The sequence below is a fragment of the Megalops cyprinoides genome, chromosome 8, assembly GCF_013368585.1.
Source record: "Megalops cyprinoides isolate fMegCyp1 chromosome 8, fMegCyp1.pri, whole genome shotgun sequence".
Taxonomy (NCBI): domain Eukaryota; kingdom Metazoa; phylum Chordata; class Actinopteri; order Elopiformes; family Megalopidae; genus Megalops; species Megalops cyprinoides.
Genome location: NC_050590.1, coordinates 32,821,010 through 32,835,853, shown reverse-complemented (window position 1 = coordinate 32,835,853; position 14,844 = coordinate 32,821,010). Strand labels below are relative to the sequence as shown.

Here is a 14,844-nt window from a genome sequence, read left to right as displayed (position 1 = left end):
AGAAATAAAATGTTTCACATAAACTGTGCTTATCAGACCCTGCATATGAAATCATTTTTTGCCACAGCATTATAGAAAGCATGTCAGACATGTAGTCAGCTACATCACTTCAAGATGGCTGGTATTGTATGCGTTTTAAACTGTCTATATATAATAACAAAGGTTTAAGTGGCCTAGAATTTTGTAACACACACATGTATTAATTAATGTTTTCCGTGTTTGTATTTTAAAAATACTACGTCTAATGTATAGTCATTGTACATCATGCCAAATTGGAAAATCAGTATTTGGGTATATTATTTGTAACTGTTTTTTGGAAAGGTAAACGTAAAGGCCTGTTTAAAAAAAAAAAAAACTTGGCCAGACCATTGTTCCTATTCTACACAACCATTGTGGGCAGTCTGTAGCATGACCGATATGAAAGCATTTCTGAGGAGACTTGGACAATTTCTTCCAAAGCACAATCTAGTTGGAAACTGGATTAAAGTGGGTGTTCACATATTTTTGAATGAATTGAGTGAAACAATATAGATATTTATACAATTGTGATGTCACATAAATCCTTCCTTGAAATAGCTGTCTCTGAGAATCATTATGCCCACTCTTTTTTTTTTTGCACACAGTCTACTTCGGAGGTATAACATTGGAGTAATGATTAAAAAATAGAAGCAAATCATTTAATTGTTCAGATTTAGAATTCTTGATAGCAAACTAAAGCTTTGAAAACATTAAATCACATTTTTTTATTAAATAATGAGTTTGCAGTATCAGTTACACTGGTAGAACTAGCAGTCAAATGACCTAGCAGTTTAAATAGCTGCTTTTGCATGAATGTTGCATGCGTTTGTATGCTTGCTCCACATGGAAAATCTTTTTTATGCTGGCAAACTGACAATGAATCCCAATTTTATTTGGTTGATCATCAACTGATTAATTCTGAATGTGTAATACATATATACTTCAACATTTCCAGTTTTTAAATGTGCATTTGGAGATTTTGTATATGCATTTCGAACAGACATTTTGACTTTCTTTTTCTAATGAAAAGCTTTAACATCAAAATGAGAGTTCATGTGTACTGGCAGCAGTCAAGGTTAGATAACATGACCTGGAACTTCAGGTTTGTGGGTTTGAATCCTGCTGCTATGATTCTCTGTTTCTTATCTTCTAAACAGCCTTCTAAACATCCAGCCATAGAAAGGGATAGTGCGTTTTTGTAATCTATGCAAGTTGCTGTGGATAAAAGTGTGTTCTAAGAGAGTAAATATTACATGCAAATGCAAGTTATTACAACATCAATCATAAATGACCAGTTTATTACATGTGCCATCAGAGGAACAGGCTACTGTCTATGAGCTGCTAAACCTGACAAGATAAGAGGCAACATGTTTCTCATGATGCGCTTGTGTATCAAATTCAAAATTCAGATATTATGCAGACATCAGCTAGCTGCAGTCAGTGCATTTCCTTTTCCCTCCATGAAAGGAAATTAAGGGATTACATGATGTTTAGCCAGTTTGGACTCGATCTCTGTGTTCCCTTTAGCACTGGGAGCGGGTCTAAGGGAGATAAGAACTGGAACATGCCACGAGTCGGAGCACCCTGACTCACCGGAGGAGGAGGCCGCGGGTTACGTTTGCCGAGCCGGTAAAATCCAATTTGTCGTCGGTGTCTTCGTACAGGTCTGTAATCCCACACGAGGAGCTGCTATATTTAAAGGAAGAAGAAAGAAAGAAATTAACCTTAGAATCCATTCCAACATGGTATGACAGTTATAAGGATTACATAAACATTATAAAAAGAACATCAGAAAGAAAAATTTGTTGTAAGCACTGAAAACATGTTTAACTGTGTGTCAAATGCAATGGTAAATATTAGGCCCTGAAAACCTTGAGTGTGCCCACTGCATTATGTGTGGATCACTGGATCACTGCCTGTGGGATGGCCTGCACTGCATGAGGGATGCCTAACACAAACACCTTAAGTACATGTTGGTAACTCCAGCTGGAAGAACTGGGTTGTGCACTTTTGAGGTCATCAATCCATTCTGTAGCCCTAACCCACTGGACAGCAAAATGGAAGGTACTATTACATGCTATCAACAACTGACTGACTGACAACAACTGATTGTTCTGTTACTCTACTTGATAATTGACCTATGAATTATGCTTTTTTTCCCCTGTTACATTTATTTTGACAGAAATAAAGCCAAATGTTGGTTATAAAGATAAACCATGCAAGGAAAAACACTACAGATCTATTAAGTTTAGCTTAAGAAACTTAAGACTCTATGCGCACTACCTGATCAAAAATACCTATAGATATCCAAGGTGAAAAACTATGGAACAACAGTATTGTGTAATACTTTAGTAGCTGGGCTTACAGTCAGATGGTTGCAGGGTTGAATCCCTGTGGAGACACTGCTGTTCTATTCAACCAAGGAGCTTAAATTGAATTACCAGTGCATTATCAAACTACATTAAAAATGGCAAGCTATTGAAGTCACTATACAAGGGTATCAGCTGTGTAAATAATAATATGAATGATTATAATGATATGTTGACAGAGAAGCAATGTTTTTTTTTTCTTTGGTAAAACTGGCTCTTTTCAACAAATTAAACCCTTGGCTTGTTGTTCAAGTCAACTCTTCTCTCTCCAGGTAAAAATATATTGTTCAGCCGTCATTCATTTTTGTAATAATACATATTTCACACTCATATTCCTGTCCATCCCAATTGCATAGATTTTCACAAGGCCTTTTAGTTCCCTGTGTCTTTAACAGCAATTTAATTCATGCCTCCTAAATGTTTGAATCTCCCTGGACTGTTTAATATTTATTGATTCCCATATGCAGTAAAAATCCACATCCAGCCCATCAGGTGCTCTCCCACACCCAGAGTCTTTGTCTGAACAGAGCTCAGCGAACACTTAATCAATAGCTGGGATCACAGGCCACACTCACATTGAAATTTACATGGTGATGAAATGTACAGAAAAAAGTGAATAATAGAAAAAAGGATATATATATATATGTGAGTGTGTGTGCGTGCGTATGTGTGTGTGTGTGTGTGTGTGTGTGTGTATGTATAATTAGTTATCTCTTTTTTTCTCTGTGTTTTGCATGGAGAGAGTAAATAATTCTTGGAGCATCACTTGACATGCAACATCTGGATCTTAGACTGGGTACCTCATCTTAGCTGGTGGTGGAGAGATGAGATTACCCAACTGACCAACGTTGCACTTAATGATTTGGATATCAGATGTTACATTTTAAACAGGAAAATGCTGGCATTACAGGTATCATTTTGTCTGGATGGAAGAAGTATGAACATGAATAAACCAGTAAAATTAATTTTAAAAATAAACCTTTTTGTTTGCCACTGTACAAGAATGTACACTCTCCAAGGTCTCTTTAATACAGACCAAATTTTCCACAGCATATTAGCACCTCTAACACAATTGACATAAAGCAGCTAAATATTTACTGAGGCATTTCGACAGAAAATTTTGCTCAAGAGTGTCCCGTTTGGGATTCAAACCAGCTGGAGGACTGTTGTCGTTCCTGTAATGGCATGTGACTTCAAATGCAATAATTGATACTACTTCCTGGTTCAGAATACATTTTTTTTTCACCTGCTGGCAAACACTGACCCCCGGATTCAATCAAAACCACGTCAGCTCAAGGGGAAAATAAATAAATAAATAAAACCCATTCTAGATTAATGCAGTGCTCTATATCAACAGTGACTTTTTTCCATAAAGACCTTACCTTTGCGTAAAGACCTCTTGTCGTCTGAATGCAAGGGGGTCATGTTAGGTCATTTTTTGTGGCATGACCCCCTCTGATTTTTTTAAAAGTTGGCTCATGTTTTTTTTCAAATGAAGATTTGAACAGTTGCAACGATTCTAATTCTCGTCATAAAGAATTTTTGAGGTACAGTTAATAGAAATTGTATTTTTCCCAATTTTTATGGCTGCCCCTGTATGCTTTAAGATATTGTAATTATTTGATTAGGTTGTAACCATTGAGTCAAACATAAGATCTTGGTGCTCCCTGATACATGCATGGCCTTTTTGTTTTGACCTGCCTTTTCATAATACTTTGTTGGTTTGATCTGGGAAGTGGGAGAGTTAGTGGTTTTAACTGAATCCAAGGTATCAGCCCCAGGAACCTCAGCCAACCTGTACAATCATTTCAGTGTTAGCAAGACTGAGATAATGTCTAATTTAGTGCATTTTTTATGAGTTTACATTCAATGCTGAATTAGACCACCTTCCAAAAAACACAAAGGGAATGTGTTGACAAGAAAATATCATTTTATGTGACACACTAAACCCGATCCCTCAGTGGGCACAGCCCAGTGCCTGGAAATACTATTGTGGACTCTCTCAAATAATTGATTGATCAACAGCACACCCATAATGGAAGTGGTAAAGTCCCTTCAAACTGATAATTTCTAACTTCTGGCATTATGTGAAGCTATGTACTGTGTCAGCCACAAGGCTGTTTCCTTATGCTCAAGCTTCCTGAGTCATTTCTGTCATTTTCACTATTTATATCACCCTTGCTAAATTGGTCACTGTCACCGCCATTAAGACATGTAAGGATTTACTAGCTCTCAAACGGGACTGCTATTAACATTGCATTTTTAGCACTGTTGATTCACCTAAACAGTGAGTAAGCACAGCGTTCTTAGTCATACCCCCATCACACAAATGCACAGCCATCCTGAGACCTGGTGGTTCATAGCATGTAAAAGACATTCAGAGGATGTCACTGCAGAGTGGCAATCAAGCAAAAGGCCTAGTTTATCCTTCAAGTGCTCGCAACAGCTGCATTTTCAATGATGACATATGCAGGTGTGAGATCCTCAGGTTCTTCTAGCAGGTACAAAGTTTTACTTGGATGATTGACCTGCATTCACCATTGCAGCATCATATTGGAGTCACCTAAAGTGTGGCGTTACCTTTTTTCATTTCATCCCATTCAAAGATTGTTGGCTTGTGGCGTCTGCTGGCTGTGAATAGACTGTCTCCCTCCCCTCTCTCTCTCTCTCTCTCCCTCCCTCCCTCTCACTGTCACTTTCTTGGGCCCTGTAAAGATGATGGAAATAGTATTTACATCCAAGCTGCCATGCATTTCAGCACTGTCTTAATGGTGACTCGCATTGTTAATATAAACCTGTTATATCAAAGCATTATTTGATAAGCCTGTCACTTATACCTCCCTTTGTGCTCAGTTGCTCTCTTAATGATTCAGACTTGTGGAGTTCTCATACCCAACAGCATTCCACTTTGAAGCTGCGCTGCACTGCACAGTGTTTATTTGCTTTAACCTAAGACGCCTTGTCTCTCTGCTTCAGCTGGTGAATTGCCTGTGCTTCTACTGAAGCAGAATGCAGAATCAGCTTCAGATGACCCCAGGCCTTGGGCTTTTTTTCTGTTTGCACAACAAAATGTATCTCTCTCTCTCTCTCTCTCTCTCTCTGTTTCTCCTTTTTTTTTCTTTTAATTAAACCATCACAAGGAAAAGTGTCACCAAGGTGCAATATGCTAATGTTCTCATTGCTCCAGAAAGAAAAAAAAAAAATCGCAAGCCAGCTATTTTTCTCTGCCATTAATGAGGTGGCAAGAGATGCAAAGAAATTAGCTGGATGTTAAAAAGAAGCTTGCAGGGTGGTGGGGAGAGCTCAAAAGATTCTGGGAAGTCGCTTTTTTTCAGTGGCCAGTGTAGTTTGGGGAGCACCTTGTGGCCAATGAATAGCATCAGCACCACTCAATCCTCACATAAGCAAACTGTTGCATATGAGGCTGGGCTAAAGAGGTTTGCAGCACGCATTTATGTGCCATATAGATACAGCTGAGCCAACATATCTCAAATGGGGGCACAGCATCTTTATCTGAATTCAGGGATCCTCCAGATGTAGCTGAAGTGGAAAGTAAAAACAGAGCAGTAGATAAATGCCACACTCACACCTCTCATTCCCACCATCTAGTTCAGTCTGACTATAAGTTTTCCCTGAACTGAAGACTCAGTGGGAGAACTTACCAGTAATAATGGAATGATTGTTGCAGCTGAAGGGAGGGGTGTAAAATGGTGAAAACTGCAATGCTTGGGGCATACAGAAGTTGGAGCATTCATGTGATAGTTTCAAGGTCAGGGGAGATGCCATGTTTAGAAAAATAATGTACGCAGAGCTGTGAACCTGGAAGGCCATCCAGGAGAGGCAGTGAACTCTTTTGACCCAAGCCTTGTATTGTTGGCATCATGACAACAACGATGAATGCTATGAACGGCTCTGAAGACGTTGACTGTCTAGCCTGCCCTGCTGATTGCATCGGTTAAGACACCTCTGGCTGGAAGGGTTACGCTGTTAATGTTTGGCCTTCTGCCTTATGCACATACCATGTATTTTATACTAGGTGATTGAGTGCTTAATTCTTTGTTAGTCATAACCAATTCTGGGTAAGGGGTGGGGGGATGGCTGAAGGATAGCCCTCATGATTGGACCATGGCTGAAAGGGGTAATCCTTTCACCGTAAGTAGCTAATTTATTGCATAAAAGCCACACACACACACACAAACACACACACACACACACACAGATACACACAATAGAAGCTAATATCTGGCCTTTGCATTGTGATTAAAAGCAAAAAACATGGCAGCCCTACTGAGCAGAGAGCAGCACTTCTCTCTCAGGGGCTTCAATGTTCCTTTTGCAGTCGCTCAGTTCCCCAGACCAACTTAACTGGATTACAGTTCTCCCTTCCCTTCCCTCCTCCAGCACAACAACAGTATATCAAACATATTATGGCTCCCAGCTCTCACCCCGCAGTCTACACAGCTTTCATTAATCCATGCAGCTTTGACCAGGGGGCGCATTAATTCATCACACTTTTACCCATATTTTTTTCTTAATTCACTCCTACATAAAGTAAGTTCAAATGAGGACATCAACTGGACTGTGTGTGTGTGCCTGTATGTGTCTGTTTCTTTGTGTATGTGTGTGTATGTGTGTTTTTGTGTTTAGTATTCTAATAAAATGGATCTTATTAGTCATGAATTCCCTGGTAGCCTGATTAAACCCTTTATTTGCACTTTTATTTATTTTTTGGTAGCTGGAAAACATTCTGATCGCTGTTAGTCTGTATCACGTTAGCTGTTCTTACATATGCATTCGGCTCTGGCCTGATATGGTCCTGCGCTCTAGTTTGTGCTGCTCTATTGAAAATTGAGCGCACTTCATCATCGACTCTCTCAAACGATGGCTGTACATTTGGAGCAGTAATTTTGTTAGTACAAGCATTTGCTAAAGTGTCTATGAATCCTAGATTCTGTAACAGCGACTCTACGAACTCCCTTGCTTTTTCTGCCATTAGTTAGCCAGATTGGCACCGAAACACACTCTTGCCACACACTGGCACGCACATGGGCACGCATCCCACGCCTAGCAGTGTAGGACCCAACGAAGCTGACAAAAGTGGTGCCTGGTGGAAAATCAAAGTTCGTTGTATATATATCAGTTTTTTTCATTCAATATCAATTCAGTACTCAGTGTATACGTATCAATCATTCATTCCATATATATCAACCCTCATTCCATAATTATCAGTGTTCATTTTGTATATATCAAAGTTCATTGTATATATATCACCTTTCATTCCATATATATCAAAGATCAATATACATTTCCTGTTTGGCATGCCATAATATATATATATATATATATATATATATATATATATATAAAAACAGAGTGAAAAAGAACACACTGTTTTTGATATATTGTTTTGGAACTACAACTGAATCTACAATTGAATCTTAGTCAATAAAGTTTTCAACAGTTCAAAGAGGTTAAATCATAATATCAGTAATGTATTTTATTGTAAAATATATATTATAAGAGGGTGTCCGATACATTACTACAAACCTAATTTCACTCCTGACTCTATCCATGCTCTATGAAGTGCTCGCAGGCAATTGCTTGTTAAAGGGTGTTATATGGAGTACAATTTTGATTGATTGATTGATTGATTAACCACAACAACGCACTGCTGTGCAACATATTTGACTATAATATAATTACATACAGGATATAAATGCACTGTTAAATACAAAGTGTGACCAGATTTGCTAATGAAGATCTGGTTTACATGCAAGACTGAAGCTCTGCCTTCTTGCCACTGGGCATGCTCGGTTGCATTTGGTCTTTTCAGCATTACATGAAAGTTTCATGGCTTTCATACTGCTGTCATCACAGAGACTGCTTGTGAACACATTGTAAAACCACAGTCCTGTTTTCTGAAATCGAAAATTACCAGATATGAATTATGTAAGTGGTTCCCTGAGCAAAATTGCACCTGATTCTTAAAAAAAATCCATGCTAATTCTCTACCCATGTTACAAAGCCTAAATGCATGTTATAGCATGAAGCTATGCACCTGTTTGGTCCTCCTCCAAACACACAGCAGGGTCAATGTAATGTATGATTGTTTGGCCGGAAATAAGAGTCATAAGAGGGGTTGAGAACATTTTTATTGTTATTATTATTATTATTATTATTATTAGCATTATTATTGTTGTTGTTGTTGTTGTTATTGCTGTTGTTGTTGTTGCCATTGCTGATAATGGTTAGTAGTAGGATTAGTATTTCTTTCATTTACTTTATTTATGTATTGAAGTCTATTCCCATTCCCAGTGCTGGGATGAACCTCCTTTCCTGATTAAACCTTTCAGACATGTTGCACAATGACTGAATGCAGATGAGCTGCTAAGAACTTGATAAGGCTTGAGAGCATACACCGATTATGTGCTTGAAATATCTACATACTTGTATAGGAAAACATTTTCGTCTGATGTAGTCCTATACAGGTATGTGTGTATATTTTTAATTTGACATATATGGATTTGGATTTCTCTCTCTCTGTCTACTACTAAAAGAGAGCGAGAGAGAGAGCGCGAAATCCAAAGCCTCTCATATCTTACATTCTCTTTAACCTTTCCTAGTATTCCCTGTCCAGGTTGAGCTGTTGAGCTAAGCGCTGTCACTGAACTGTCAGTTTCCCTGAACAAGGCAGGTGCACTGTCTTTATTAAGTTCCCCAGGAGAATATTCTACAGTGTGTGTGTGTGTGTGTGTGTGTGTGTGTGTGTGTGTGTGTGTGTGTGTGTTTTATGGTGGGTAGCACTCATGTGACAGCCAGCCGGTTACAGCACACAGCAGGAATACTTTGAATTTAAAATTAAACATGAATGAGTAGTAAGACACATTCAGTGGGCCAGTCCATCAACAATCCATCAGCTTCCTAGATAGTGCAGATCTACCAAATCAAGGAGCCTTCATCACAGATTTTCAGCCAGCTATTGTTATGGCACTCTTCTTTACCAGAAGGAAAATTTAGGGGATTTCCAAAGTTCAAAGAAAAAAAAAAACTTGAAGAAATAAAATGTACACTGTTCTTAGGCAGAGATGGGCTATTTTTTATTCTTTATAGGTAAGATGCTTAATCTACCACAAGTGTGCCATTCAAAACGACATGGCTAGGATAATGAGGAGATGATCTGATGTGACATTATTGATATTGTCACTATATGCATGTCAGTAACCTATTACTTGAGGGTTGGTTAGGAGTAAGAAACATGGATAAGATTATCAAGTTTTCTGGTAGTTTGTTCCAATGGTGGTGCATAATATCCTTTTCATTAGTTTAGTTGTTAGCTGCATTGAAAACTTACCCTATGTTAAGTAGAACAAGAGAAGAAAGAGAGAAAGAGATGTACTTGATTTTCATATATTTCACTGAGAAATTGGTTCGCCATAGGAAAGCAGTGTTATGCTATGTTATAATGTTATAACTAAAATAATATGTGCAGTCAGTTGATCACTCACCCCTTCTCAATTTTGTAAATCATGAAAACTATTGACATTTACTGCACACTAATAACTTGCTGTTTTTATCAGGGTGCAAAACTAGATACATTTGGCCCATCTTGCATGAACTACCCAAAAGGTTTGTTTGCCCCAGGTTCGCAGGTCTGTTGTCCAAATTAGAGCCAAACACACAAAAAGAACTTGAACTATGGGTTCAGAGGGGGAAAATTTTAAAAAACCAAAGTAACCTTTCCAAACTGGTGTCATACCCTGATGCTAGAAAGCTGTTGTTGTACTTCAACACTTTGATTTTTTTCTCCCTATGACTTTTATGTCTTTTGTGATAACATAAATAGCTGTAGCAGCATGGCAGAGAATATGGCAATAGCATACTTGAAAGTTCCATGCTCTACTTTGTTGCTTTTAAGGTCATTAACACCATCTCTCAAAGCCAACACCATGATCAAACTCATTAAAATGACCAAACCTCTTTTATTTATTTTTGGAACCCTTTTTGAACCATTACAAACCAGTACATACTAGTACAGACCCAATACATACTGATATGTGTGACTATGTGTTTATATGGGATAGGTAAGGAGGGGTGAGTGCTATAAGCCTATTACAATGAAACATGGTACATCTTAAATCAATTTCAATGCTTTTAACTTCGGTAACATTTTCTGTGGAGTGCCTATTACATTGTTTACCAGGGAAATAAACAGATTTCCCACAACAGCTTAAAAGAGGCATCACAATGTTCTGAATTAAGGCATACATTTTCACTAGGCACTGAATCTCCAACCAGGAGGAACAAAAAAAATGAAATTGTTTAGTTTGAAAAATCATTGTAAAATGGCACAACAGGAAGCTAACTGTTAGATTTTAACATTACACATCATGAGGAGGGGGCCTATAAGGGGTTCTAACAGCTGCAAATTGATGCTGTTGTGAATTCCTTTCCTTCTAGTCTTCCTGTTTGTGACCCATCTTGATTAAGTCTTCACCAAATCACAACTCCTTCTCCTCCTCTAACTTCATAATTTAAAACCCTTAATTAATCCTCTGCACTAATTCATGCTCTTTTTATTTGGTGAATGCTTCTAATCTACAGTGACATCATGGAAGTTTGGGAAGAATTCACATACAGCGACTACAGATGCTCTCTGTTTAATCTATGCATAAAACTAGGCCCCCAATACAGCAATAAGAACTGTATGTACTATTATGTATTCTCTAAAGTTGTCATTGATAATATTTCTCAAAGAAATTGCTGATACTTCATCATCTGATAAAAAAGTAAAAATTCTACAGTTCTACAGCTCTTCAAGATGACAGTAGACTTTCATCAAGAAGATGTCACATTTCTGTCCTAAAGACATCCGTAAAGAAAATGTACAAACAACAGGATTAGTCCTATGAAAGGACATTGTAATTAAAGGCATTCTATTTTAATAAAATAGATTGAACATGTTATTTTTTGTATTTGCAAATGCATGAAGCAGCTCCCACACACACACACGCACAACATATCTATTCTGTCTATGTGCACAAATGAAACAATTGTGTCTCTGGGCAAATTTGTCTTAACCTTAAGAGAGAAGAGAGGGAGAGAAATCATCATACATACTTAAGTGTGGTCTGTGTGTGTGTATATATGTGTATGTTTGTGTCTTTGTGGCCAAGATGGGTGTTCTGAAAGAGACCTGGGACCTCCTGTTATTTTGCCATGGTAATACATTGGCCTCCTGGAAATTTCCCCAATGTTGATTTTAATTGTAAAAAGCATATCTCCAGTTTTGTTTTGTTGCCATTGTGGTTCATTCATAATGGCCTCAAATACTACATTATTTAATGGGAGTTTGCCTACACGTCTGAAGAATACATACTGGGCTGTTTGGGAAAACTCCAACCTGCCCAGGGGTGAACACATGTGGTCAGTAAGGAAAGTGAATGGCATGAAGTAAATGCACTGTGTTAGTGTAAAATGCATGCGGGGAGGCTTTGTGAAAAGGCCCATAAACTAAAGAGCTGTGAAGCTCTTATTTCAATTTTCTGTAATTTTTGGATTCAAACGTAGTTTTTTTTTGTTTTTTTTGTATTCAGTAAGTGACTACTCAGGCATCGTGCCACTGCAATGCAAAGTGTTACTCAAAATACTGTATTGCATAAAGGACAAGAGGGGAATTAAAAGGGTGTGCTGGCAACTCAATGTGTCAGTGTGCAATCTGTGGTCGACTCTCTCCCAGAAACGTAGGCAGGCCCGTCACAGAACTCTGGCCAGCTGGAAACCCTACCTGGCAATTCATCTGCGTCACGTTCACTCGCTGACGAATAACAAGCAGAACAGACTCATGCTCAATAGCAGAACACACAGAGAGAGGGAGAAAGAGAGCAAAAACCCTGAACATCCAATTAATGCTAGAGAGGAACTATTTGTTAATCAAAATGGGACGGTCACTTAAGGAAACCAAGAGAAAGGACTTTTTTTTCCATCTCACCCTACCTCACCCCCTCCGGCTCCAATGCATAATTCAGGCTGCGCACTGAACACAACTGGGTTTCGGGTTTATTTTTAAAAGCGTTCTGTCACAGCGCAGCAATGTTTAGCTGGGACAGGTGCCAGTTCTAACCCGACTTGCTAGACTCATTCTGAATCCGTGACGAGACGTGGTGATCAAGACTGAATGGGGGGGAGGGGGGTTGAAAAAAAAAGAAAGAAATTGTCCGCTCCCTTTATGCTGCAACTGTACGCCTGGGTGTTCTAATATTCTGATTGAACTGTTCTGTCATTGGCAGAGAAACAGAAGCCTGAAATTGTCTCATTATGAGGTACCATGCTGATAATTACGTTGTTGATATGCGCTCAGCATGATTGGTCCTGGCCCATGGACCAGGTTGGCCACTGCACTGGCTCCTCTGTGGGTTGGAAGCAGGGCTAACCAACACTTGGGGGAACAGTAAGCCCTGATAATGAGATAGTAAGTAAGAATGGGCTACAGCAAGCTTTGGCACAAGGGAACCTGAGAGGGTATGCTATGCTTGCTCATCAGGCAGCATCAGGTATTTTTTTAAAGACCTGGAAATGCAGAACAGCATGAACTGTAATAACCCTGCTTAATTATTTGCCATTTTTATGCATTTCTAATTAAAACAAAATGTTTTTCTTGATTCCACCCTTTTATCACTAATTGTGCCATCCCCACATAGCATGCACAATTGTTACCAAATTATAAAAACACACACACACATACACACACACGCACGCACACACACACACACACACACACACACACACACACACACACACACACACACACACACTTTTATTTTAAATCATTAGTAACGGCACAGCATATAATCTGTATACATGAAGTTTTTAGGCTTACATATGTTATATATATATATATATAAAATAACCAGAACCTAATTGTTATTAACATGAGTACCAGACTGCAGTCGATGTCAGACTCTGTCTGGTTTAAAGCCAAGGTCCTTAGAGGAGTGAAATAAAATGGTGCTAGTTTAGTAATTCATGAATTGCAGTGGGTCAAGGTTTTGACACAATGCCTGGTCCAGAGTGAATCACAGTCACCCTACACATTCTGATCTCCAAGGCTGTTTGCTTAATGTTGTGTGTACAGCACACATAACTTTGCGTTAAGAAATGTAACATGTGGTGTAGCGTGTGTCCTCGCAGAGGTGAAGCCCTGCATCTAAAAACACTGAATCCCACTCTGTCCGTGATGTGTGCTAGGGACAGTACAGCAAATGGAGAGCAGAAAGAGAGTGAGGCTTCATAAACCCCATGATAGGTAGACCTATCACTTGCTGTCAGTTGCTGACTTACTTGAGCCAGTTGGAAGACTCAGCTCTCCACAACAAACCACTATTATCGTTGGGGATCACTGAGTCACTAATTTTGCCTGTCAGGCATATATCGGTTGTGACTATGCATCCAGTGACATCTGTACTGCTTACTGAGATAAGTAGTGGGAGTGGCCCCCGCAGCTGGGAGGGGAGATGTTAAGAATGCAGTTAAGGTCAGTTAACTTTTCTTATGCAACGTGGGATCCGGTGGAGGCATGGCTTCAAGTCAAGGAATCTATTCATGTGCAGATGACCATGGTTCCGTGGAAATAAAGTCAGAGGTGCATAGCTGCATAGTGAGACTAGTAAGGCAAGTACAATAGTTAGCTAGGTAGTTAACTTACAGAAATTATATCTGTGTACCAGAATGATACAGTGATCCGTTATTCCACATTTTAACCTTATTAAAGATATTAATACATTTCTTGATGTTTAACACATGTATGGGGCTTTGTTCATTACTTTCAGCTCCAAATGTAAATATGCAGCACATTGTATAAAGTTTAAAAATATATAAGAAACTTTTATATATAATTGTACAGTGTGTGGGTACATAAAAAATGCACAAAATTTTCTTAAATTCTTCACAAACAGCATAGAGGTCAAAAGAGGCCCTGCCATTCACATTCTGAATGTGCCAAGTTATGCATGATAGCAGACTGTCCAATATTGCCACTGTAAATCCTGCCCATGTCTGGACATGGGGGTAAGGCTGTACAGAAAAGCTTCTGTATAGGCTTTCATCTGAGACGACATTGTGTGACAGTCTCCGGGTCCTCTCTATTCCACCATTGTCACCCTGGTGTTGCTACCAGTGTCTGGTAATTTATGGTTGAATGCGTTATTTATACACCTGCTTTCATCAGGTTACCGAGATCAGCGCTTGTTCTGTCATGTCTCCCTTCTGTGTCCCTTAACAACGAAAATACATAATTTTGTACTGCTTGTTAATAAGGTGGCACAAATATATGATTTAGATAGCTACACACCACAAGGTTTAAAACAACATGTCCAATTGGGTCAAGAAGAGTACTGAGATGTAATTAGTGTTATTTGTATAATAGACCCTTGTGTTAAATATATATAGTTATATATTATAA

At 38.7% G+C, this 14,844-nt stretch overlaps 1 protein-coding gene across 2 annotated transcripts in view; it reads right to left on the bottom strand.

Annotated features, from left to right (window-relative positions):
- lrrc4ca (leucine rich repeat containing 4C, genome duplicate a) overlaps window positions 1-14,844 on the bottom strand; it is a 253,048-nt gene that overhangs the window by 156,015 nt on the left and 82,189 nt on the right. For both annotated transcript variants that reach the window (XM_036534949.1, XM_036534950.1), the window contains one exon: window positions 1,612-1,707. The gene's annotated coding sequence lies outside the window, so the exon portion shown is untranslated. The remainder of the gene's footprint in view (window positions 1-1,611; window positions 1,708-14,844) is intronic.